The sequence below is a fragment of the Eleutherodactylus coqui genome, chromosome 4, assembly GCF_035609145.1.
Source record: "Eleutherodactylus coqui strain aEleCoq1 chromosome 4, aEleCoq1.hap1, whole genome shotgun sequence".
Lineage (NCBI taxonomy): Eukaryota > Metazoa > Chordata > Amphibia > Anura > Eleutherodactylidae > Eleutherodactylus > Eleutherodactylus coqui.
The window spans coordinates 218,932,544-218,959,871 of record NC_089840.1 but is presented as its reverse complement, the minus strand read 5'-3'; the positions used below and the strand labels follow the sequence as shown (position 1 = coordinate 218,959,871).

At 43.1% G+C, this 27,328-nt stretch overlaps 1 protein-coding gene across 2 annotated transcripts in view; it reads right to left on the bottom strand.

Annotated features, from left to right (window-relative positions):
- The window catches only part of SGMS1 (sphingomyelin synthase 1), a 257,624-nt gene that overhangs the window by 149,926 nt on the left and 80,370 nt on the right, over window positions 1–27,328 (bottom strand). Inside the window, exon 1 of one of the 2 annotated variants that reach the window (XM_066600774.1) lies at window positions 14,247–14,304. The exons of the other annotated variant lie outside the window; for it this stretch is intronic. The gene's annotated coding sequence lies outside the window, so the exon portion shown is untranslated. Of the gene's footprint in view, window positions 1–14,246; window positions 14,305–27,328 lie in introns of those variants that run through there. 2 annotated transcript variants of the gene reach the window in all.

The following is a 27,328-nucleotide window of genomic DNA, read 5'->3' as shown; positions in this document are numbered from 1 at the left end:
AGCCGTATCGTTAACTGCAGAGAGGAGGTTACTAACAAGTAGTGGGGAGTTTAATGGACATCTTCTGGATGCGTGATCAATAGGGTCTAGTGTTCAAAGTTATTTCTGTGTATGTTAAGGGTTAATTGGTTTTCACATTCAATTAAGGTGCCTTTTACAAGGGCTAAGAGTCACCCGAATAATCATCGAGTATGAGTGACTGTCGGCCCGTGTACACACAGGGGGGGACGGAGCGAGAAGTCGCTCAGTAGCAGCTAGTTTTTCCGTTTCAGGGAGCTGAACGGCATGGATACTGAACAACTTCTGCCTCCGTGTGAACAGGAGTTGTTCAAATTCCGAGTGACTGCCTGTTCACAATCAATAGAGGCAGACGACAGAGGAGATCTCCATTTACTCTTGCTCTTGTGTGAAAGCAAGGAGCGTTAGTGGCAGGGACGGCTGTTGGGTGCTTATGCACCCAAAAGTCGTACCGTGTAGCGGTACCTTTAGCTCAACATATTTTAGGGAGGATTTGAATAAGGACAAAGCCGCTCTGATGGCGGTATAATGCCTCGTTGGATATTTAGTAAAAGCTACATGTAGAGTCATACATAGTATATGAGGTTGTTCTAGGGCAAGCATGCGTAGAGCCCACCAAGGAATGGTAAGCAAGTCTACTTTCAAGATCTGGGCATTAACGGATCAACACAGGCTCTCCTAAAATTGCTCACTCTATATCATGGGTGCCAAGTATAATATTATATTGCTTTTCTGTATCTTGGTGATATACTATTTGTGTATCTGGTTTATATCCTTTGATCTTGAAGGTCTCTTTTGGAGGATACCACCCACTTTTTATCATTTTAAAAAGGGACTTTCCTATAACTTAAAATTGCTTCACAACCTCTCTGTCCTTCCTGGTTGCTGCTAAGCAGGACATGTGACTGTTGTAGCCAATCACTGGTCACTTCCATAGCCAGTGATTGGCGGCAGCAGTCACACGTCCGGCTCAGCAGCAACCAAGAAGGACAGAGAGGTTCATACATAAATGGTGAGCATTAATAAAGGCTGCCTTAAAATGGGAGACAAAAATCATGCAAGCTTTGTGCGTTGCGAGCCGCACAAAAAACTCGCAAGCAAATACAAGCTATTTTTTGCAAAGGGTGCATTTGCATGGTTGTATTTCTTTTACAGTGATGCTGCGAGGCATCAAAACCGCAGCGTTTTATTTTCGTGCCCGTTTCGCACCAGAATAGAACACATAGATTTGCGGACTTCCGCACAGAACACCGATGGAGCGCCTCTGTGCTGTGTGATGCGCGTCGTGCCTGAGAATGTCAACCGTGACTCGCTCTCGCCGCTGTGGCTGCGCCCTAAAGGGATTTACGTGCGACTTAAAATTGCTTCACAAGCAAATTATTCTCATAACTTTGAATCTAGCGTAAAATATTCTGGTAGTATAAATTATTGTAGACAGGAAGTGTGAACAAACACAAAAACACAATAAAAACACATACAAATACAAACAGCCAGCAAGAGGTTTTACAATTTAAAGAGGTACTCCCATCTCAAACTTTTATGACATATCCACAGGAATTAGGGCCCCCACTGCCCCCAGCCACCCCGAATGTGGAGGATGGTAACAGCCAAGCACCCTGTGCCAAGCTGTTTTCATAACTCCTGTAGAAGTCAATGGGCATTATGAAAACCATGTACTACACTCGGGAGCTGTGAAAACAATGTAGTCGCTTGTGTCCATCAGGAACACAAGCGACTTGTTGCCGAAAGATGAAAGCATAGAGAACTCTCGAAAATGAGCATGGGTTACCCAACTACATTGTTTATAGACCCCAAATAGATCCATTCTGTAAAATGCTCTGCCAGTAACTTCATAAATATACTGCATTACTGATCTTGTGCAGTGTTAAAGGGTTGTCCAGCTGTAAACTACTGAAGACCTTTGAACAGGATAGGCCATCAATAATAGTTCGGTGGAGACCACCATAGATCAGCTGTTTGTTGGGTCATACTATGAACTGATTTCTACAGGAAGCAGATAGCTCCGTTCCCACTGCAGTGGCCAGGCTTGGCATTACAGGCAAAGTTCTCATTCCCTTCAATGCAAGCTGAGCCCGACCACTGCAGTAAGAATGGAGCCGTCTGCTTCCTTCAGAAATCAGCTCAGTGGACACTTACACAAGCCCAGCGAACAAGTGATCGGCAGGGGCCCTTAGCAATGGACCCCTGGCGATCTACTATTGATGACCTGAGGACAGCCCATCAATACTTTATAACTGGACAACCCCTCTAAAGGCTCTATACACCTGGACAAGCAGTATTTTGTAGGAAAAACTACTTTAATGGTCACAAATGAGTTCTCAAAAAAGCAACTACTACAAGTTTGTGCACCAACACCAGAATTTTGAATGCAGCTCTGGATGGATGGTAGCCAAGTATAAAATAAGTCAGTCAATTTTCTATACATTAGAATTATACCTAAAGTGTAAAATGTGAACTGATGCTTTAACATAGTACTACATTACTTCCATTCTCGGCAACATAGAAATCATGGTAATCACGTCCTTTGCTAGCGGAACACAGGCAACATTTACTACAGCTTCTATTCTTCTGTGAATGGAGCTAAGTCACAAAGGCCATCAGCACACTGCCAAAGATGCAAAGAAAGCAATTACAATAATGATAGTATATTAGGCTAATGATAAGATTCTGTAATATAATATACTATATAATGGGCCGCCGTACTTTAGAGAAAGCAGCTTTTCTCCAGTAGTTCAAAAAACCCCAAAAACTACAATTATGGAGTGCATGCAGACCTTTCAATTCATACGTCTTTGTACATGGAAGCCCTGAACACATCATCATCCAGCACTGGCAATGATTTACAGGACAAGGAAAGCTCAGGAGGAAGCAGGAACCAGGATCTATACATAGCATGACCTCCGTGCATATTACTGCAGTGTCATATCAAGCCTCCACCACTACTAATCAGCCCATCTATAGGGCGGCCACTTATCGGAGAAGCAGCTGTCATGCTATGATGTCACTCCGGCTATAGATAACGCTAGAGGCATATCAACTGGACTGATAACAACAACATTAACCATGGTTAAAGCAATAATGTGTGCAGATATGATGACTTTCCGACTGATGACAGCGTCTACATTAGAAGGTCACCAAGACTTGATGCCCAAGGTCAACGGACGACTGAGAAGAGTCCAGTAGAACCCTAGAATAAACTCACCACTGGAGGAAATACAAATTTAGCTTACTTTATAGTAATTTTACCTGGATTGTTTTTCTTGAAACTTTACAGAACTCTATTGTTTAGTCCTTCAAGGAGACTTCAAGATTGATAGTTCGATCACTAGAATAGTACACTGCATGACTTATGTAGTGCATTTTATTATGTCTATGACACCAGCTTATTACACTGCAGAAGTCTACGCTTAATAGGTTGCATTACATGGCAGACACGGAGGCCTTTGTCAGGCTTCCGGATGCTGTGGGAACCCATTGGTAACTTGCCATCACACTGCAGGGTGTCAATGAGTGACAAAAGAATCCACGCCCCCTGTAATCTGCTTACATGCTACAGTTACTATTGATTGTGCCATGTAAGGGGTTAAACTGCCAGGAGCTGAGTTTTTTTTCTATCCTGGCTGTTAGAGCAGGAGCTTGGGTGTCAGTCGTCCGTTAAGCCATCGCCTTAGAGCTCATGCACACAGGCGGATTTTTGCTGCAGAATCAGTGGCGGGCATCCGTCCATAGCATAAAACGGGAACGTGATTTTTCATGCACACAAGCGGAAACCAGTTGCAGTTTCCGTTCGTGGATGAAAAATCGCAGCGTGCTCTATTTTAGAGCGTTTTCGGTGTGACGGCTTCCATTGAAGTCAATGGAAGCCGTCCGATCCGTGACCCTTCTGCAATCATCATTGCAGAAAGGTTGTGGAATCCGCGTTATTGTCTAGCGACGGCGCAGGGCAGTCTGCACTGTGCACGTGCACCAGTGGCTCATCCGCAGTGGAGAAGTAAAGAGAGGTACCCAAGGTCGCCGGCAGCAGGCGATTCCGTGGGGAATTCCCAACTTGGAATCCATGCGTGCCCGTGTGCAGGAGGCCTTAATGTATGATGTTATGTAGATTTAAAGCCGATTAGTGAGGTCAGTAAAAAATTTTACCATTTACCTCGCTTGGTGAGCGTTATAAAAACGGTATTTAAAAAGTAACGCAAGAATTGCTAGTTTTCTTTTGTTTTCCTATAAAAAAAAAAATTAAAAAAAACCAATCCAAAGGCCAAATGTACCCCAAAATGTTACTCATAAAAATGACAACTCTTTCCGCAAAAAAGCAGGAAAACAAAAAGGGGTTAAGCCGCATTTCATCAAGAAAACTGTAATGGTAACTGCGCAGAGTACAAGGACTATAAAAAGGATAATCCCACTCCGTTACAAGGGTCCCTACACTGATCTCAGGCTGTCGACCCCCAAGTATCTCCTGTAATCTGTGGGGGAACCTGGCAACAAGTCTTCAATTCTACTACAGCGCCAACACAGGAGCAACAAAGAATTACGTGGTTCCAATGAAAACTAAAGGGGTTTTATGAAGCTTCCACAAATTTAATGAAAGCCAGGGATTAAAAAAAAAGTAGCATAACGCACATGTTCTTTTTTGCCACTATTTTGGCGCTCCCTGTTATTCTTGGTTTCTGGTTCTGCAACGATGAGGTACCCAACTACCTATGTGATCATTGCAGCCAATCACTGGCCTCAGTGGTCACATGGGTAGTCAGGTAGGTCGTGACAGTAGCTGCAGCAATGACGCAGCCAATTTGCTATATGATCATTGGCACCAATCTCTAACCTCAAGCAGGAAGTAGCTGCATCTGCTTAGTGTCAAAAAACAAAAGACGAGCAGTAAGCAGAATTGGATGGGCGTCAGAAAGAACACGCGATTTCGCTTTCTTTTTTTAAATTTTAAAGTGATCCATGGCTTTCATTAAATTTGGGAGGCTCGGAAGATCCTTTTCATAGGATATCTACGATAGACTGATATTCCGATCCCTTGGAGAGAGTGATGCTCTTTGGAGGCACTTACTAATCTGACTAATAGATAAAAATCCTGAATGGGGGTTTATACTTTCCTGGGATATACTGAGTATGGGGGAAAATCAATAAATCTATAAATTACACAATACAGACCCGAAAAAGGAAAATCAATGTAAACAGCGGGATAGCCAATTCTCCACCGTTCTAATTGCTCTATATATTCTAGAAAACATAGAATATTAAGTATCCCGCATGTATTAACTCCTCTATAAATAGAAGCCAGTTGATTGCTCTGTTGTGGTGCCATAAGCCATCTTCCATACATTATCAATCAGCGGAGCAATGACCTCAGCAAGTACCTAAATAGCAATCTTATATTAGACGGTCTTCATTCATGATGTCAGTGTAGAATTGGTCTGATACAGCAGGGTGCTGCATATAAAACGTATCAATGCCTACTCACACAGAGCCGTGGTGCATCGTGTGTTTCTGTTCCCCAGAAAAATGTAACATCAAGGTTACAATAACACATTCATTGCTACTAAAACAAATTCACTTGGGAAGCAGTTGGAGGGACAAGTCCTTCATATTCACCCGTCCCAGCTTTTCTGTCTCACCCAGTTTCATAAACCCTCTTATTTCTCTGAACTCTCAACGATGGTTCTCTGCTTTTAGGATAGGAATAGGGAATGGGAATAGCACCAACTTGTTCCGCAGCGCTTTCAGGTTCTCACATTCTGGGTTATTTGGAGTTGGAAGCCCCACAAGTAAAACGCTATATAACAAACCGATTTATTCGCCCTTTAGCCACGTTGCCGGGTGGCCTGTCCAGAGGGAGCTAGGATAGAGCATGCTCAACTATCTAATTTTTTGTCCCACCTATCCCTTTACAGTTAAATTTAGTGCGATTTCAACGACCCTTTCACATTTGGTGGCGTTACTCCATGGTCTGCTCCGTAAGACAGCAGAGTCTACCCCCGTGGCGCCATTTGTGGCTGCGTGGGAAACAGAAGCAGGTTTGAGCTTCTCCACGAAGGAATGGTCTAAGGCGTTTGCAGGAGAAGAATAATAAGATTCTCATCAGATGGTAGAGAACACCTGCCTTGCTCCAGGACCTCTAATCGGAGTGCACTTAACTCTGCTGTTGAGGTTTGACACAAGGTACACATGCTCTTATTTGGTGAGAATGTGAAAAATATAGCGGTAGCTTCTTTTTGGTGTACTATTACCCCTTTCCAATCCACTGTCTGACGTCTTAAGACATTATGATTTAAGGCTGTACAGCACCGATGTTGGAAGACATTCGTCGGGGTTCTCTTACTCTATATTGCCACCCTCTCTGCTGTTGGAGCCTATCCAACGTGTCACCTCATGCAGTACTGGCTTTAGCCAGCATATAGTGCCGTTGTATAACGGCAGGAAAAGAGTAAGCCCCTAGGAAAACCAGGATACAAATTGGATTGGCAAGGGTTAAAATTCTCTCTGCAATAAAGTCCTTCACAATGATCTTCAATGGTCCTCAGCAATGGCTTTACTATCCATCATTCCTGGACCTCTTTCCTTTTTGAAGAAGGATCTCCTAAGCTTCTTCCCTCAATCCCACGCCATTGGAAATTCTTTCAAATTCTCAGTTTACAGGAGTGTTGCGATACATTTTTTGAGATTTCTAGATTGCAGGAGTTTATTGATCAGGATATGGATAACACATTTTTCCAGCTTTGATCCCCATGGATATTGTTGCATGACACCCAGGAACTCTACACCATGGCTATGTGGCCTGCGATGTGTGAAGTTGCGGTTTCACCGTCAACTCCTCATCCTCCCTTTACTCTTTTTTTTCGTTCTTCTCCCCTCTTACGCATGTTTTTCAGGTCCCGTGTTAGTGGTTTCTTTTATAGTTTAAGTGTCATGTTCTGCTTTCTCTAATTCATGGTCTGTATAGGTGCATTTGTGCACAACTTATAATGCATATATATGCAAATATCATTCCTTGTTGGGTTTGTTTCAATTAAAGTGATTGAACCATAAAATAAATAAATTTTTTTCAGTAATTGTTAGGTTTGTGTTAATAAATGAACAACAGCTCCCTTTCACAGTGGGAGAGATCAGATATTATATATTGCCACATGTACGCCTTGATAGGCAATCCTTCATAGCAGCCATGGGGGCCTTCAGAAGGGCCTGCGCTGCCATGACCACTGAACACCACTTCACAATCTCATCGCAAGGGAGTTGGTCAGGACCAAAACGCTAATCAAGGCATTTAAATGCTGCTGTAGGTAGGTGTCAGTTGCAAAAGACAGCTAGCTCCCATTGTGAATGGAGTGAGATTGGCTCGCGAACCCGCTATATACAAACCCCACCACCTGGAGGGCATACTGTATGCCATGTAGGTTTAACCCTTTCTAAATCACTGTCTGACGTCTTCCTACAGTCTGATTGAAGCTTGTACAGCTCCAATGTCAGAAGACATCCGACAGGGTATTCTTACCATCTATTGCCAGCCATTCCACTGTCGGAGTCTCTCTGGGGCACACACACTGGCTTTAGCCAGCAGATGGCACCGTTGTAGAACAGCAAAAAGAGAAAGCCTTTTAGGAAACCCTGAATCCAAAATTGGATTGGAAAGGGTTAAGGGGAAAAAAAAGTATCGGAATTCTAAAATAACCTGTTCTTTCAATAAAAGAAAAAATAGACAGTTGCAGATTAAGCACTTCTGTTTTCTGCTGTATGATACATTTGTGATTTGAATAATAAGGCAAGTTGTGTAATACATGACAAATAAAACCGTGTCCCTTGATATAAGACACCTATTAGCATATATCCATAATACAGCCCTTGAGCTAATCTAGTAGAGCAAACTAAGGACAGTTTTAAGCTAGTACTGTAATATCTGGTGCACAATGCTTTTTTATGTTCTCACTATTGTCTGGGACACAGCAAACATTGGCGTGCCCCTTAGCTACACAGGTACAATGACACAATACAATGCAACAACTGTTTATGCCAAGTCTGCAGAACAAGAACAAATCCAAGTTGCAGAAGTTTGGCGCATGTAAACTTTCCAGTTTTAAAGGGTCAGCAAAAAACAAATCTATCTCTACCACCGTCATCTGATTACCCATCATGCTGTGGATGTCTCCAATGTATGGCACCCTGCACACGGGTGGAAATTCCACAGTGGGATTTCCTGCAAAATTTCGCCAGAGCCCGCTGCCATAGAATTGCGTTACGTAACTCAATCCTAGGCAGACAGCCGTGATTTGTCCGCGTGAAAACACACGCGGAAAACAAATGGCGGCATGTTCTATTTCTGTGTGGTTTCGCAGAGGTCCGCATAGAAATGTCAGTGGTGACGCCCCGGCTCCTCTCTGCGCATGTGCCGGCTGAGCGGCAGCCGACACACAGGGCAGAGAAGAGACGCCGGGAGCAGGTAAGCCGCAGGGCTGTGCAGGATCCGACCCAGCAGTCTGCAGGAGGTCTATATTGTAGTCACTTCAATGCAGTGCAGTCTCCTGTCTGATGCTTATCAGGCACCTGCTTGATGCTGCTTTCACATCAATTCCATTATACATCAGCACAGCATTACATGATCAGCTACAGCCTGTACCTTTTCTGTAATACTGCCTTTACCACCTGTATTCTATATTCACCTAAAAAAGCAGCCAGATCTTAAGTATATAGTCAGGAGGATGAGCTGTGATCTCCTCTATTATAACTGTGTGACAGGAGCTGTTTGATCATCATTAGTAACTGTGTTAGATGTTTTGGTGTTCCCCCCTCGGGCAGTTTCCATGTAATAGCGTCACACAAACTGACTAGAAACTGAACAAGTAATGCCGAGTAAATCGAAGTTGGGCAGAATTAAGATCACATGATCATCTGAGGAGGCCGCCAGAAGCTTTGGATAGAAAGGAATAAAAAAAAAAAAAAAAGGTAATACTAGCCAACTTACATATACTGGGGAGATAGTTACATAATGAATAAATGAAAATCACTGGAGTGGCCCTTTAAGAAGCATCTGTCTGCAAATTAAAAAATCACTAGCAAGTAAAAATCAGCAAGTTGATTAAACATTTGGCCATAGTGTATTTTTTCAGAGATGACAAGCAATAAAAGAGTGACGGTGTATCAATTTATAATTGGGCACCTTTGCCTCTTGAGAATCTAAAACTGCTGAGTGGAAGCTGTAAGGCTGGCACATCACTTGTCATCCATTTTTCATAGTAAAAATTATAATAAAGATACAACAGAATAGGAATTTTAACCCCTTAGTGACCACTCATATGCCTTTTCATGGCGGTTACTAATGGGCTTTTTTCTGATGCAATGCATTTTACCAGCACTGCATCAGAATACCGACACAAGTCTACTGTGCAGATAAGCACTGGGACCCAGCTGTCTGGTGACAGCCCGCCACCCATTCTAACAGCAGGGATTGAAGAAACCGCTGATCCCTGCTTTCTAACCCTTTACATGCCTCCCTCTGCCACCCATTGGAAGCCGCAGTATGATCATGGGGTTTTGATGGGTTGCTATGGCACCCGTAGACTTGAAGATGGACTTCCGGTTTGCCATTTATGGGGGCTCAGCATCTGGCTGAACGTCATAGACAATATAATATACTACTATAATAAAGTACTGAAAAACAATCAAAAGTAGTGATATAAAAAAAAAAAAGTCTTAAAAGGTGTAAAAGAAAAAAAAAAGTGTAGTAAAGAATGTAAAAAATAAACATCCAAACCCCACCTTTTCCCTTTGCTATAATAAAAATAAAAAAATAAAAAATCACTAATTTAGTTAGGCCGCATTTATAATGAGCCATAGAAAAAGGTTTATACAACCCACGTGGTGCACTTGGAAAAAACAATTGGCAAAAATCTTGCCTTTAATTTAATGGAACCGAAAGCGATCGAAAAGTCATATAGATCACCAAATCATACTACTGACAATGTGTTCCTAAAAACAAAACAAAAAAGACACAAACAGCTCTACTAATGGAAAAAAATGTGAGGGGTCTTTGAATGCGACGATACGAAAAAACGCCAACTTTTTTTTTTTTTTTTAAGAGTGTGAAAAGGTAGCAAGATATTTAAAGAAGCAGTATAAATGTGGTATTCATGTACCCCCAGAATCAATTTAACAAAATTATTTATACCGCATGATGAACACCGTAAAAAATAAAATAAAACATGCCAGAATTGCAGGCTGTTAACCCTTTTGAATCCAGTGTCGGCCTTCATCCAACATTAAGATTTCTCTGCATAGCTCCGATGTCGGACGAGGGCCGACACGTTTCTAACACTATACAGGCCAGCACTCTGATGTCGGAGGCACTTCTGCATACGTATGCTGCAATATGCAGGACAGCACTCCAATGTCGGAGGCTGTTCTGCCATTGTATCCAACAGTATACAGGACCACATCGGAGCTCTGTCCTGCATACTGTTAGAAACATGTGTTGGCCCTCGTCCATAATAGAAATCTTAAGGTTAGACGAGGGCGGACACTGGATTAGAAAGTGTTAATTTTGAAATAATTGCCAATAAGGTAATCATGAAGGCTCATTTTTATGTGTTTCTGTTGAGTAATTCCAAAGAACCCACAATGCGCTTTCCCACACCAAAATAAATAAACGCGCTGAGGAGTGTCCCACAAACAGAGCTCCGTCTATTGAAGAATAAAAATGTTATGGCTTTTGGAAAGCGGCTTTAAAAAAAAATTTTTTAAAAATTTGTCTTTAGTGTACAAAAATAAAAAAACAAAAAACTGAATAACCTTGGCAAGGGCTTATTCAGACGACCGTATATCGGCCACGTATTGACGCCGGCCGATATATGGCGTCCCTCTCTGCAGGGGGGGAGGAGGCTGGAAGAGCCAGGAGCACTGCTCTGAGCTCCCGCCCCCTCTCCGCCAACTCTGCACCCCCTCTCCGCCCCTCTGCACTATTTGCAATGAGGGGAGGCAGGATGGAGGCGGAGCTAATTCCCAAAAGGTATGGGTACGGGTACAGCTGACTGCAGGCTGTAGGGTTTAGGTATGGGTAGAGATGACTGCAGGCTGTATGGTTTAGGTATGGGTACAAGTAGAGATGACTGCAGGCTGTATGGTTTAGGTATGGGTACAGGTACAGATGACTGCAGGCTGTATAGTTTAGGTATGGGTACAGGTACAGATGACTGCAGGCTGTATGGTTTAGGTATGGGTACAGGTACAGATGACTGCAGGCTGTATGGTTTAGGAATGGGTACATGCGCAGCAGATGACTGCGAACTGTGTGGTGACTGCAGCTTGTATGGCTTAAATATGGGTACCAGAGTAAACCTAAATGCAATGTAATCAGTGCAGTCTGTGTAGAGCCAGTGTCTGACTATTATATGATGACAGCATTATTTTGAGAGATCCTAGAGCTAAATCGCTGTACGGAAGCCCACTTTTACAGAGGTGTTATAAAAGTAGCATTGTAGATATGGTCCCTGTGGGATTATAGTCAGACAGATAAAAAAGTCTACCCAACTCTGTTAAAATGCCATGTTTTTATCATGTTAAAAGATGAATCATTTCAGCATGGGATCCCGCTAATATACAAAATATTGTTGACCCGCGGGACAGAGGACACTCTCCCCGTTTACTCGGGGCAATGGGAACGAGAACTGGGGAGTGACTGCACCAGATCTGACTGGAGGAGGGCTTTCCTCCTGTGCCATAAAAGCACCAAATTTGGCAGGCTGCAGGAGCAGAACTTAGAAATTTTATCACGCTGGTACAGGACACCGTCGAGGCTGCATCAAATGGATGCCCAGATCTCCCCTATGTGCTGGCGATGCCAGGACAGTTCGGGGATAATGCTGCATATATGGTGGGAGTGCCCAGCAGTCAGGGTTCTCTGGAGCAACGTGGAACTTCTCTACAATAAGATGACCAGGTCGGCGGAGTCCATAACAGCTAAAATGGCTCTATTATTGATGTTACCTGGATCTTTGACCAGGATCAAGTCGGAGTTACTGAGACTGGTTATATTGGCAGTGAGGATGTCTGTCCCTGGTCTGTGGAGTTCCACTTCCCCCCCTACAAGGATTATCTGGACAGAGAAGCTCAATACGCTCATGAGATATGAAGCAGAGGGGCTGCTGGAGGAGGAGGAGGAGCGGACCAAGTCTCATGAACATTGGAGACCATGGATTGCTAGGAGAGCTTCAACTTCTTTCAAAATCTGGCTGGAAACAGGTAGACTGGATTCCTAAGGAGTCTTAGAACTGAATGAGCAGGATCTTCCCCCTCCCTCCTTCTCTCCCCAGTCTTGATTTTTTTTTTCTCTGGAAATTAAATATATTTAATTTCAATCACAATATCATCCTACGGAGAGGTAATGCTTCTACAAGCTGACTGAAATCCGGTGACAGATATATTTTGTGTACTGTCATGGTTGTTTATTTGAAAATCTTTAATAAAAATGATTGAACATAAAAGATGAATCATGTGACCCGTTATCTGTAGAATTCCATCGAAAAACTGACTGAAATCATTTAGGGTGGAAAAATGAAAATAACAAAACTAAAATCACGTGGTTGCATAAGTGTTCACACCCTCTTGTATTTGTGGATGTGGTTGTGTTCAGAATTAGCCAATCACATTTAACTTCTATTAAATAGTAGTCAGTACTCCGCTGCCATTATTTACAGTTAAACAAACAACAAATAGCAAACATTCCCGCCTCTCAGAGAGGTCCATAGGAGAGCAATCACATGAATACGTAAGGCCTCCCTCACACAGACGTTTTTGTACAGCGTTTAGCGCTGCCTTTTCAGCGCTGCACCAAATGCTTTACAACGCTCCCATTCATTTTAATGGGGCTGCTCACACAAGCGTCAAAACGCAGAGTCTTCAACACTGTGCTTCAACAGCAATGCATGTTCCATCTTTGGCCGTTTTCAGCCCTGCGTCGCCCGTTGTTTTTGGTAGTGCTAACCACTGGAAGAAAAAAAAAAATCAATACTTACCTTGCAGGTGCTGTCCAGGTCCTGGCCGCTAATCTCTGGCGCTTCTCAGGGTTTCCTGGCTTGATGCACCAATCACAGCCATTCATTGACTGGCTCAGCCAATCAGAGTTTGCTGGCTCTTATTGCTGTGAATGGTTCTCGGCGCTGGCTTAGCAAACTCTTGCTGCAGGTGAGGTTCTCAAACCTGACTTACAGCAATAGATGAGGTCAGTGCAGGGGAAGCCCGAAGCAGCGCCAGAGATCAGCGGCCAGGACCCGGACGGCACCTGCAAGGGGAGTATTGCTTTTTTCCCAGCTTCCTTGACTGCGTTTTCAGCTGAGCTGAAAATGCATCTAAAAGGCTGGCATAACGCGTGCCGTTGCTGCCGGGCTGAAATTGCAGTACGCGCAGCGTTAAAAAGCGCTGTGATTCTGCAAACGCCAGTGTGAGGGAAGCCTTAGAGAAATTAATGCCGCCTTCACGAATGGATTTTTTTCTGTGGAATCCGTGGCAGACGTCTGCAACACGGATTTACAGCAAATACCATCCATAGCACACTTTTTCCTGCACAATTGCAGCTTCCATCAGCGGAGGAAAAATTGCAGCATGCTCCATTTTTGTGCGGTGTCGCACGGATGGCTTCCATTGAAGTGAATGGTGCAATAGAACCCCTAACAAGATTTCCAGAGATGGCTAAACAATCAGTTGAACAGATGTATTCCAACGTGAAGTAATTTAATGATGCCAACGACCCTACGGTGGGATAGCCAAATAAAACGAATCGAACCATATGAAACGTGTTTTGGGGTCCGCGCCCTTTCTCAAGCATAAATAAAGCATTTATATGACATGATATAAAAAGTTTATTTATACTTGAGAACGGGGATGGACAGATTTGGTGCAGTTTGCCGGGAGTGTGGGCAAAGACTGCCAAGTCAAGATGTGCCATACTGATAGACACCGACTCAAAAAGAGTAAATGCTGTCATAAAGTCAAAGAGAGCATCAACAGAGTATTAGGCCCCCTTAACACGGCATCGTCGCGAGAAAATCGCAGCGATATCGCATCGCTGGTCCATGCGATATCGCTCCGTCTTCTCGCAGCAATTCTGTGACTTTGTAGCGCTACATGCAAGGCTTTTCAGGGGGGAATTTTTGGCTCAAAATATAAACCCTACCCTGAAAATAAGCCCTAACTGCAGAAAGAAAAGTATATTTTACCTAGAAGCGCTGTCCAGCTCCACTACAGCTTCTTCCCAGCCCCTGGCACTGGTCTTCTTAGTCTCTTCTGGCCGGGGATTGTAAAATACAGATGTAGAGCATAAACGTGCCGCGCCCCTCCTATGACAGCCCAAAGAAGTGTGAAGTTATATGCGCACTGACAGCTGTTCATTACAGTCATACAAGGAAGCCTGTCAATCATTGGTCGACTGCCAACGTGACTCATAAGCATACAACTTAAAGGATCACTATGGCAAACACACATTTCCCATGCCTGCACCCTTCACCTGATTGTCTGCCACAGTTTAGATGTCTCTTATGCATATTGCAATCACTTCCATACGGTGCAGCCTCCTTTCTAATGCTTATCAGGCACCATCTTGATGTTGAGATTTTTCCCTGCTTTCTCTTTCACTTCTTTGTACTATGAATTACTTGATGCATCAGTACAACATCACCTGAACAGCTAGAGCCTGTACCATCTCTGCCTGCTGGAAGGACACTGTATTATCATTGCCTTCTCCATCACTATAACTGTGCCTCTAATCCTTAGCAGTAACTGTGATAGGATTGTCTGTGTCCGGCTTTAAAGAGCTTGTGTGGTGGGGTCCATCATTCAGGAATTAAGCTGACTTTTTGAGAGGAACATACAGCCAAGTGATTCTCAGGTGGTCAGAATGAGATCACATGACTCACCTGAGGAAGAGAACTCCAGGAAGGTTTAGATGGAATGACTAAACATAGTAGTCAACTTTCACACCTGGATCGGGGTTCCGCTTTCCTGCTTCGTATGAGAAGCAGTTCCAAAGTTCCGGCCAGAGGTTCTGATGCAGATGAGAAACCGGCGTTAGGCTGGCCTCACATGGGCACAAACGCAATTGCACATGCCTAAGTGCAACTTTTTTAGCTATTAACAAGGCTTTTTTTGCGTTCGTCTGCACGGCAAGTGCACACAGCTATTAAAATGGCTAGTTGGTTCCAGATGGGTTCTTTTCCCAGCAGAATTACGCAGGGTTTTAAGCATTTCCTTGCATATTCTGCACACACTGGTGCACCCCCATTGACTTCTGTGGGGGCTTTTGGTGCACAAATACGCAGAAAGATAGAGCTAGCTGTTCTAGCTTTTTTTGCAAAACTGGAAATGAGCACACGAAGTACGTGCATGTGAACGAACGCATTTAAATCAAATGGGCTCTATTCACTGCGTTTCGCCCTTGCAAATTTTGTGCATACAAATACGCTCGTGTTTTTAATCTGCTCAACACATTCAGCTGCGTAACATGATGCCTGCAGATTTGACACGGTTTAAAAGGGACAAGTTCACTTTAAGATACAACATCGCTCATAAAATAACACCAATTTAATTCCGCAGCATAAGGACGGACTAAATAAAAAAGCTTCACATAAAATAAACCTCAGGAGTACACAGAGGTCAACGACAGGCAGAAGCGGCTCCGCTGTCTTTTTACACACTCTGAAAATAGCTTGATTTACAGTGGAAGCCAAGCTTCAAATAACGAGCGGGTTCATTACTTACATCATAGACCTCAAATGTTACTAAATCAGGATTTTTTTTTTGCTTTTAAGAGTACATTACTTCCAAAAGGAGCCGGCATGTTATAAAGAGTGCGGAGAGTATTAACACGGTGCGTTGGGGGTCGGACATCAGCAGCCAGTCTACTTGCCGATTGTCCGGTATTACTCCCGCTTGTCCCCTACATCACACTAACATACTATCAGAGGGTTATCGAGAAGTAGAGGACAGAGAAAAGGACTGCAGAACAAGACTTCAGTCGGCTTGTTTGTAGTCCTGAAGACACACAGGTCTACGTAAGAGTTGTGGACCAAAAACGGTAGAGATATTTTAAAGCGGCCTACCAGTTTTGGGACAAAATTCTGGAAGTGGATAGGTTACCTGTAGTTGATTGCTTCAGTCGTCCTTTGGTTGCACCAGCATTGAGTACTGTTTTTCGGGTGGGCAAGATGACTGCTGCCATTTTCTTATTACACTATGCACCATTCTCTGATTGCCCAGTGCTTGTCACGTGAACCGTGCTAACCAATCATGGAGCAGTTATAGTGCATCGGTAGTCTTAACACGACCAATGCACAATAGAAAATTTGGTAGTCTAAAGATAGAGGGGGCCATCTTTGCTACCCAAAAACGGGACCACGAACTAGTGGTACGTAACACAATGGTCAACAAAATCAAGTACAGGTGAGACGGCACACAAAACTGCGTTAGGGGTCAGTTCAGGGTCTCTACTCTGTTTTTGGAGAAGAGGAGCGGAAATGTTAAAAAAAAAAAAGAAAAGGATTTTTTTCCCCATTGATTTCAATAGGGTTTCAAATCAGGGGGGAGGGGAAAAATTGAGTTTTTATCAGTTTTATTGCAGTTCCTCTCCTCCAAAAATGGAGCAGAGGCACGGAAACCCTGAACTGACCCCAACGCAGGTGTGAGAGCAGCTTTATATACCCCCCTCTAACCCTCCGGTCCAGAGTCAGCATTTTGTCCTGAAATCAGAGAGTCGCTTTAAATAAAAAAGCATTTGCAAAGTTGCCTCATTTTATCTTCGATGCCTTGGTGCAACAAATAATGGCTTACAAAGGGCGGACATACCATGTAACCTAAAAAATATACTGGAACCATAACAACGTATAACCTAAGCAGAGTACAAGATTCTCCTATGGAACAAACATAAATCCTTTCATACACAACTGTAACAAGTAAATAGCACCGTATCCCCTGCTCCAAGTACAAAAGCACACAAACTACATAGATCTCGTACAATGTGTAGGATTAGACAATCATCAGTCCCCAGTAGAAATATCCCTTTAAAAGTCCTATACATCAAGCTGTCACATCGTGTCCACTAGCTGAAGGAGGCAATAAATAAATCCTTTTAGGCCCTACTTCCACAGTAGGCTTCAATTTAAGACCCATCTATAATTTAACATCGCCTCATTTATTTTTCACAACCAACCACCCATTGGCTAACCTTGTTGGGCACGCTGCCTGAGCCAATCCAAAGAACGGCATTCAAGACCGATTTAGTATTTTACCAAAGGAGAAAATAAATCTTGATATCTTTGAAGCCAAAAACAACTAAGCATTTAATGTGATTTACAATACAAGCATTCCCCTGGAGTAAGATTTAGCAAGGTAATACCTGGGAAAACAGTCAAATCTGGACGCATTAGCAAGTCTTGTAGTGGGGGCACATAGAATACTTAAAGTGACCCTCCAGTTTCAAAACCAGAGGGATTGGAGGGATATTACCTGCACTTGTTGTTCAGACGTCCAAGAAGGCTGCTGCAATTTTCTATCCAACTAAAGCACACCCTGTACTGCTCTCTGATTGGCCAGTGCTCATCACGTGAGCAAAACTGGCTAATCGAAGAACAGGTATAGTGCATTGGTAGTCTAAACAAGACCAGTGCACTATGGGTATTAGGTAGTCTGAAGATTGTGTCTGCCATCTTGCACAGCCGAAATTGGGAACCCAAACCAGCAGATCAGATGGACAGCAGAGAAGAACAAGTGCGGGTAATATACACCTGCCCCAACGGTCCTTGAACAGAATTTTGGCCCAAAACTGGTGGGTCACTCAAAGCCCCTTTTACACATAACTTTAATTGCATCTTCTAAAAGGCAACACAGTGGGAAGCAGAGGATAAAAACAAGGCGCTGCAGAGGATCACGTAGCTACTCAGCATGCAGGAGTCTCATTCTTTATCAGAATTAACCAGACAAATCTCTCACCAATGAGGAATGGCCATGTTGGCGAAGAGTGGAGCCTGCGGCTTAATTTGACCCAACAAGGGACACCTCTTTCTCCATTCTATGAGTGGTGGTGCATGGTTGTTTTTAGTTGGTGAAGCAATTTGTCTGGTTAATTCCGATAACGAACTAGACTTCTCCATGCTAGTAGGTACGCAACTCTGAGAATGCAAGGTCCAGCGTGAACAGCTGATCACTGGGGTTCAGCTCCTGACTCAAAATAAACTGAATTTGCTGGGGAAAGCCTCTAAATACGGCCCAAGTATGATAACATGGCCGTAGTATGGAATTGATAAAAAAATATTCCTTTTTCCATCTACACTTTGTAATTTTGGTCTCCTTTTTGAGTGATTCACGCTGCGAGATCCGCACGCATTTGCAACAACCTCGTCACCTGCTCTCTGGAACACTGCTATTATCAAACACTTATGGATAATTTTGTGTACGGGAATACTTCTTTATCTCCATTAGTCCAATTGACTTTGAATGAAGTGGCAGCATGCAGTGAGGAGGAATGAAGGTCTCAGGACCCCTATCCAAGTGAGATAATGGGACCCCCAGTGATCAGACATTTAGCATTGATAAAAGTGACTGCACAGTGTCAAGTCTAGTGCAAGGTCTTAGGGGTGATGCATGGCCCATGGATTCCTAAAATACCTCCGGTTGAGTCTTCACTAGTGATAACACAATGTCATTGTACCAGAATTACTCCTTTAAATTGCTTAAAATAAAATTTGTACACATTATCTCCCCTAAAACCATAATGAACATTAATTTGAGCAAGGGAACTAGCAGACTCTTCATGGAAAACCGTGCTACATGTTGAGTAACTAATCCTCACAGCAAAAGGAACTTTCCATATGCATAATGGTCACAGTACGCAGTCAACCGCCTGGGTATAACCACACGCTTTACAGAACTGCCAGCTAAGTGTCTGCCAATTAGGATGGTTTAAAGCCGCCTTCAGTCAAAGGGAAACAATTCTAAAATAGCATTAAAAACTGCAGTTCCGTAACGACTTACAATTTTCCATAAAAAAAAAATAAAAAGTTGTCCCCAAATAGTTTTACTTTTTATGCCACAAACTGTATAAGATACTGGAATGACAAACCCTTCAGGTCAGGCCGGGTTCCCATCTGTCAGTTGTGGTGGAAGAGGTCCGAAAGATTTCATAGAATCATAGAATGGTAGAGTTGGAATCCTGCTCAGTGCAGGATTTACTAAATCATCCCAGACAGATATTTGTCCAGCCTTAGTTTGAACACTTCCATTGAAGGAGAACTCACCACCTCCCGTGGTAACCTGTTCCACTCATTGAAACTCACTGTCAAAAAGTTTCTTCTAATATCTAATTTGTGTCTCCTCCCTTTCAGTTAGGATAGTTAGGACTATGGCAAAATTTGTCAGTAGGTCGTGACTGCAACAAGAATAAATATCGGCGCTATAGGTAGTATTTAATTTAAAAAAAACCCTTATTCAGGTCAGCAGGTGGAACACGTTTCGAGGTACAAAGTGCCATTCATCAGGCAACTAAATTGCACAAAGCTTTTCTACTGCCCTTGGCCATTCGTACCTAACCACTTGCCAAGAATGGTCACTAATATGTTTACGCATATCAGAGTTTTTTCATATACCAACATATGTACCATCCAGGTGTCCGATGAAGAGCCTTGAGTACCTCAAAACGTCTTACACCTGCTGGTCCTGTATCAAGTATTTCTACTTAAAAAGAGTACCTGTACCATCAACTTTTATTCTCATTAAAGTCACCACCTACCACCAGAGCGCTAGCTCTTTTTGACCTCTTCCACCCCAATTTCCAGGTGTGCCAACACGACCTTTGGTCAACAAGATCACTAGCTGGCAGAATCTACTATCGGCTGATTATCTTGGCACCTTACACTCCTAGCCCATCTGTGCCTCAAGGTTGCTCTGCCCGTTTTTTCTTCATCACGTCATCAGTTTTGTTTGGCCAGTGTTTTTAAACAAGAGCCGGCCCTAACAGATGCTATTTTGGTGCACTTTTTGCACCAGTCTGGCATCCATATGTCAAAAGTCCCCTCGGAAGTCAATGGGGATGTGCAAGTGCGATGCACAAGGAGATGTGTGAAACACCTCATAATTTCACAGAAGAAAGAGGACATCTTGAACTCATTTGGCCTCTCACGCAAAATCGTATGGTCAACGTGAGCTGTTTTTGCGTGCGTAATACGTAGTACCAATCTCCCATACACTTTAACTGTGCCTCTCACATGCAGCATGAGCACATACGCTTTATTATACCGCCCGTTTGGCAGCTGTACAAAGCCGGCAGTCCGGTAAGGCTTGTGGTTGTACCTGGACCACATGTTGACAATTTGATATCTGAATGGCTAAAAATAACATTTACGAGACGTTTCGTTTCCAGCAAGCAACCCGCTTAATGTAAAACATATTTAGTGCCGGTCATTCAGCTCGGACTCTGATAGACTCGGCCTCACGAGCAGCTGATGAGTAATTCTAGATTACTGCGCTGTTTGAGGGTTACCGCCAGTCCTATTAATCATTGACTGCTATATCCAGGCAACTTCCCCAAACTTTCAGAACTTCAAACTGTTTAAAATAGCAGAAATCACAAACTACATGGATTATCTGCAAACATTTCCTGCTATAAACCAAACACAGGTTGGCACTTTTAAGGAGTATTGGTGCTTTTACACGTGGCCGATTTGCTGCGAACTTTGCTGCAGATCTGCCGCAGACTTCAGCCTTTCAAACTGAACCCAAATTGAAGGGGTCAAATCTGCTACAAATCTGCACCAAAACCCGCAGCAAATCAACTATGTGTGAACGCACCCTAAGGCTATGTTCATACAAGGCAGATCAGCTGCGGTGAAGATCTGTGGTTACTGCTGAGGATATGTTGCAGACTTTGCAGTGGATTCGCTGCAGATTTTCTGTGCAGAAAGTCAGACCCAAAACTGCAGAAATGGAAAATCTACTAAATGCAATCAAATGGACTATAAAGAAAAAGTAGACAAGTTTTCATGGAGTCTGCATGGACCCTGTAAAAAATCTGCAGTTAAAGGGGTAATCCAGCTTCAGAATAGGTCATCAATATCTGATCGGTGGAGTTCCTCCGCCTGCCGTGACTTCCTCTAATCAGCTCATTAAAGGGGTCGCGGTGCTCATGCAAGTACCAACATATCTTAAATGCTTCAATAGGAATACAACCCTGTTCATACTCAGTATACCCTATGACTTGTACGGCCGTTCCGATGACTGCAGCGTTGTCCCATCAAAGCAAATGGAGGTCCCAGGTAATGGCATTCCACTGATCAGATATTGATGGTCTATCCGGTGAATAGGCCATCATTTTCTTTTAAAGCCAGATAACCGCTTTAGCCCCTCCCCGCTGCAGCCCTTTCTTTTCTTTACTTTTTTTTCCCCCACTTTCAAAAACTCATAACTTTTTTCTATTTTTCCAGTGACATAGCCACATGAAGGCTTCTTGTTTTGCGTTGTATTTTTCAGTGCTACCACTTAATGTAGTGAAAAAAATATATATATCTAAGTGGGGCAAAATGGAAAAAATGCAACTGTGGCATTCCTGGGAGATTTTTTTTTTCCTTTTTGTGGCGTTCACACGGCAGTATAAATTACATCTTTATTCTGTGGACAAGATTATAGCAATACCAAATTTATAACCTTTTTTTTCAACGTAGTGCTGCTTAAAAAGTTTGCTGTCACCATCTTTTGTCCCCCCCATCCCTTTTTTGTTGTTCTTGCTGATGCAGCTGTGTGAGAGCCTGTTTTTCGTGGCATAACCTGTAGTTTTTATTGGTATCACTGTGAGGTTCATACAACTTTTTGACTGCTTTTTATTCAAATTTTTCTTGGAGAGGGGTGACCAAAAATAGTACAATTCTGACCATGCTCACCATGCTGAATTAATGTCAAAGTTTTATGTTTTGATGCAACAACTGAGAAAATAGCTTTAATTTTTAATATTCTTTACTGTTTTTCCAATTGAAGAAAAAAAAACAAAAAACGTTATTTTATTTGTTGCTACTTTTTCCCCCCTTTATTATTAGATAATGCAATCCTATGCAGATAACCGCGATTTGACTGCGTGAAAACTCGCGCGGTAAGCAAATCTCGGCATGTCCTATTTCTGTGCGAGCCCCGTAGAGGCCCGCACAGAAAAGTCACTAGTAACGCGCCAGTTCTGCTTTGTGAATGTGCCGGCTGGGTGGCAGCTAGTACATAGAGCGGAGGAGACGCCGTGAGGTGGTGAGACGCGGGCCACTGCAGGGGCACGGCTCGCATCCATCTGCGAGAATTCTCGAAGTGAGATCCGACCCGGCCGTCTGCATGAGGCCTTAAACTTGGGATTGCGTGGTCACTAATAATATTGCACTATAATGTATTCTAACCGGTATTCATGGTGGCCCTAGGGCTTTTAGATGGCCCTAAAATGCCATGACTACCAGATGGCATCCCATGATCTCATTGTGGGGGAGCCATATGGAACATCAGAATCCTGATTTGGACATTTAAATGATGCTGTCAGAATTGACAGCGGCACTTAAGGGGTTAATTGCAGCTGCTGTGGTCCTGTGTTGGCTGTCAAAGAGGGCCAACACCTGCTGTAAATGGATTGGGTTTGGCTCTTGAGCCAGATCTATGCAAGGACACCTGGCATACACCATACACGTTGGGCACACATTGGGATAAAGATGCCGTAAAACCACTTTTTAACATGACGATTCCAAGTAGTTTTCACAGCAGGTTTTAATCCTCCGCAGGAATCCACAGCGAAACCCTGAACTGCTCCTGCTACACTGCAAGAACGTTAATCCCGCACCATATTATATTTTTTTTACCATCAGCCAGGATTAAAGCCCAGGACCAAGCAGCGTAAATTTATGTTAAAATCGTGCGAGTTTTCTGCGTTGCGAGACGCACAAAAATTGCACGAAAGTAGTACCCAATATTTGCAGTGGACGCGTTGACATGGGCCATTTTTTTCTTGCAGCGATGCTGCGAGACTGAACGATCACAGTGTGTTCTATTTCTATGCGAGTCTCACATGAGAATAGAACATGCACATGTGCGGTTTCTGACACATCGCACCGCATACGGAGGGGAAATCTGTGTGCTGTGCAATGCGAGTTGCGCCCGACACTCTGTCGCCCGTGTGAACGCTGCAATACCTGCACTTACGCCTCGTCTCTGTGAGATTTATGAAGACTGAGCAGATTTCAAAAGCAAAATCAGATGTCCTCGACAGCCGGAGAGAAGAGCGCTCGCCAAATGCTGCAAGTAGTGGAAAATAAATCGCAATGTTTAGAATTAAGTAAAACCGTGCAGAACGCGTGCCAGTCATTCTAAGAAATCTCTGCCGAGTTCACTGCATGTCAAGCCGATGGATTTCTTCCCATCGGTCCGTTCTAGCTGTGACATGCACATGGCAATGGTGCCTTCTGCTGGTCATCACATCAAAATGTGCGCACACGGTCTATGCAAACAGACGGAGTAGTCATATACAGAAAGGCAATGAAAAAGACCAATTAATTCTGAGCAGCTGCACCAATTCATCAGACAGTACTAATTATATGCAATTATCATAGTACAGCGCTAGGCTTCAGGGGGTTTCCCACTAAATCCACAGGATAAGTGATAAATGTATGCTTGTTGGGGTGCAATCGTTGGCATTCCCAGGGATTAGGAGAACGGTCGTGATTGGAGCAGCAGAGCCCATGCGTGACCACCACTCAATTCACTTCTATGATGCAGAGGGAGATAAGCTGGAGTGATGTATCGACTTATCTCCATGTGAATGCAGCCGTGGTCACACACGTGCACTACCACTACCATCCACTAGGGAGACTTGGGGACTGACATGCATGTGATCCCTAGGGGTCCCAGCATTCAGACTGCAGTGATCATATATTTATCATCTGGATAGGTGATAAATGTATTAAGTATACTTTTAAATGGGACGGTTGTTGGGCGCTTAAAGGGGCTGTCCAGGGACGGAAAAACATGTCTGCTTTTTTTTTTACAAACACAGCACCAAACTTGTCCATGGGTTGTCCTTGGTCTCAGGATAGGCCATCAATAGTTGATCAGCTGGGGTCCGCCATTCGGGAACCTGGCTGATCAATTGATCGAGCGCCCACTGTCAGCGCTGCAATACACAGGGGTTGAAGCAGAAGCTGCTGTGTAAGCCAATGTGAAAGACTGAACGATAAGATAGGCAATGCCTCTACTGTAAAGCTGGGGGCTGATAAGACAGGATACCACCATTGACAGTAGATAGTGGTCAGAGTTCGCCTCCTCCCCCTCACTGCACAGGTTACAGAGCATGCCAACAACACTCTCCCATAGAAGTGAAGGGGTCATTTCCAAACTCCAAGTTGTTATGTCCCATATGGAAACTGTAAAACACATCTCTGAATGCTGTCAGGAGACCACAGCATAACTCAGCATGACTCATAATTATGTATAGAAAAGGAGAATTAAGAAAAAAACAAAAAAAAATAAAAAATAAAATCACCAAATCCGAAAATAAAGACTAATTAATGCGAAAAAAGGTTTCCGTATCTGATTCTAATTAGTAAAGAAAATCTAGGCGGTTACCAAAATGCAAAAATAGAGTAATTTTCATTGATAAAACCTCAAAAAAAAAGTTTAAAAAGTTTGTTAACTTTGACATTATATTACAGATGGCTCACTATAGGTCGTTAAAACATTTTATAGAATGTGTTTCATATTAGCTCAGCCATAAAAAAAAAAAAAGACGCGCCGCAGCCAAAACAAATATTGGAAACATATGTGCCGTGTTTTGAAGAAACGGAATAACACCCAACCCAACAAAGTTAAATGTTAACATTTCCATTACAGCCATTAGGAAGAATACAAGACTGGAGGGTGAAATCTGCAGTAATCCTGCATTGCATTACACATGAAAACATGACGATGACAATATATATGAGGGGCTGGGACACCCAAGGGAGAAGCGCAAATCATTAACATCTGGAGGAAAATTGTACTGTCTTAGAGCAACCGCACCCAAAGTCTTCGCAAAGGCAATCAAACGTCCCGAGACAATGGAAACTATAAATATACACGGATCTAAGCCCGAATTTGTCATAGTAAAAAATAGACAAGATTGATCATTTATAAACGTACATTGACAGACACCGATCTAGCGGCACGCTGGGCCATCTAGCGGCACGCTGGGCCATCTAGCGGCACGCTGGACCTCCTTTGGATGAACGCTATGAGAAACTGCTGCAGTTATGAGTGTCAAAGTTATCAGAGGATGCATGAAATGCTAAGAAGACATTCTCTACACCGTTACTCCTCCTCCCCCAGCCTGAACTGTTGACAGGAAGAGTTCATCCAGTCATGCTGCTTGCACCAAATTCTAACCCTCCCATCAGTATAATGCAACAGAAATCTGGATTATTCCACCTCCACCACCCTGAGCAGCTGATAGGAAGGGGTCATCTATTCACGGCACTTGCATTAAACTCTGACCCTCCCATCAGCCCGATGCAACAGAAATCTGGATTCATCAGGCCAGGGTGGAATGCATTCAATCTCTCATGGAATTTTATTAATTGTTCGGTGTTAGTCCAGATGATTATGTCATCAGTGTAGCGGAAGTAGGCTAATGGTTTGCTGGAGCAGGAAGCCAGAAAGTCACTCTCCAGTAAAATGGCACCGCGATATGCCAACCTTTTCATGGCAAAACTGGAGAGTGACTTTCTGGCCTTCTGCTCCACACAGAGAAGGAAAGAAACAATCGTGTACCTCTAGTAGTGACCTACAATCCACAACTAGAGATACTAAAGAAAACCGCAAAGAAACTCCATCATACCCTACAATAGGATGAATGTCTGATCACCATATTCCCGGACCCTCTGCTTCTGTGTTAGAGGCAACCTCCAAATTTGAGGAACCTTATAATCAGGAGTGCATTGCCCTTTGACACACAAAAAGGAATGTATCCCTGTAATGTAAGGAGCTGCAAGATCTGCTCAGATTTACGGACCGCGGACGGGATACAAATCACAAACACACCGCAGGACTATAAGATCCAGGGGACATTCACATGTTCCACGTCTGATGTGGAGTACCTGATCCTGTGCAGTAAATGTCCTGTTGGAGGGCTTTATGTTGGGCAAAAACTGAAAGCGAGGATGAGATCTCATCGCCATACAATTAAAATAGGAAGACAGAATTACCTGTGGCCGAGCACTTTTCTAACCATGGACATGACATAGGAGGTATGAGAGTTATGATATTGAAGGGTGGTTTCAAGTCACAAAGCCATATAAGAATTTGGAATATAAATTTATAACAACTTTTGACACATTCAATGGAGGATTAAATTATTGCCGAGGTTTTATGCGTGAATGGCAGGTATAAAACATCTATAACACAGATAAGACTGCTGGCCTGGTGAATCCCCTCCTACAGTAATTTAGGGATCATAAACTTTCACTCCCTTATCAGTGTCTAGTTAAAAATGTTTGTATTTCTGTTGCAGTATTCCTGGCCTGGCGACCCCCCAACAGTAATTCAGGGACAATAAAACTTTCACTCCCTTATCAGTGCCTAGTTAAAAATGTTTATATCTCTGTTGCAGTATTCTTTTTAAGTGCAAACCAATCACATCCATGTCTGTGCCTTGTCATAAGTATGTGTGTAGAAATATTCATGCCTCTTTGGATCTATTCCATTTCAGCCTGAAGAAGAACCCGAGAGGTTCACAAGCTCGCTATGACATCATGTATTTTTGTTAGCTATTAAAACGGTATCATATCTACAAGATTACATCATTTCTCTTGCTGGGAACAATCACATTTGAGTTCTTGAAGGTATAGTAAATGACTGCTCTGCCGGACATTTCACACGGTACATGGGTGGAGGCAATTCACATTTTAGGTCTAATGAAAAGTAAATAATAGTAATCCAAGTAAACTGGAGCTCAGATGATGAGCCTACAAGGCATTTTGGGATTATCTGAAGACACAGGTTAGAATAACGTGGGAACGGGCTACGCCTGACATTATGTGCACTGAACAGATTTAGCTAGATGCAGCTTCTTCAGGTAATGTAGGCAATTAGCCAAGATTGTTAACATTGCATTGATAACGGAATATTTAAACTAACAGGTTCAGATTTCTGTATTGAAGTTACTTTTTCTTCTTTTTAACCCCTTAACGCTCCATAACGTAGAATTCTGTCATATACGGTAGGTTCGGGGTTTGTATCGAGTTGATCCCGCTCCATAAAATATGAGTGT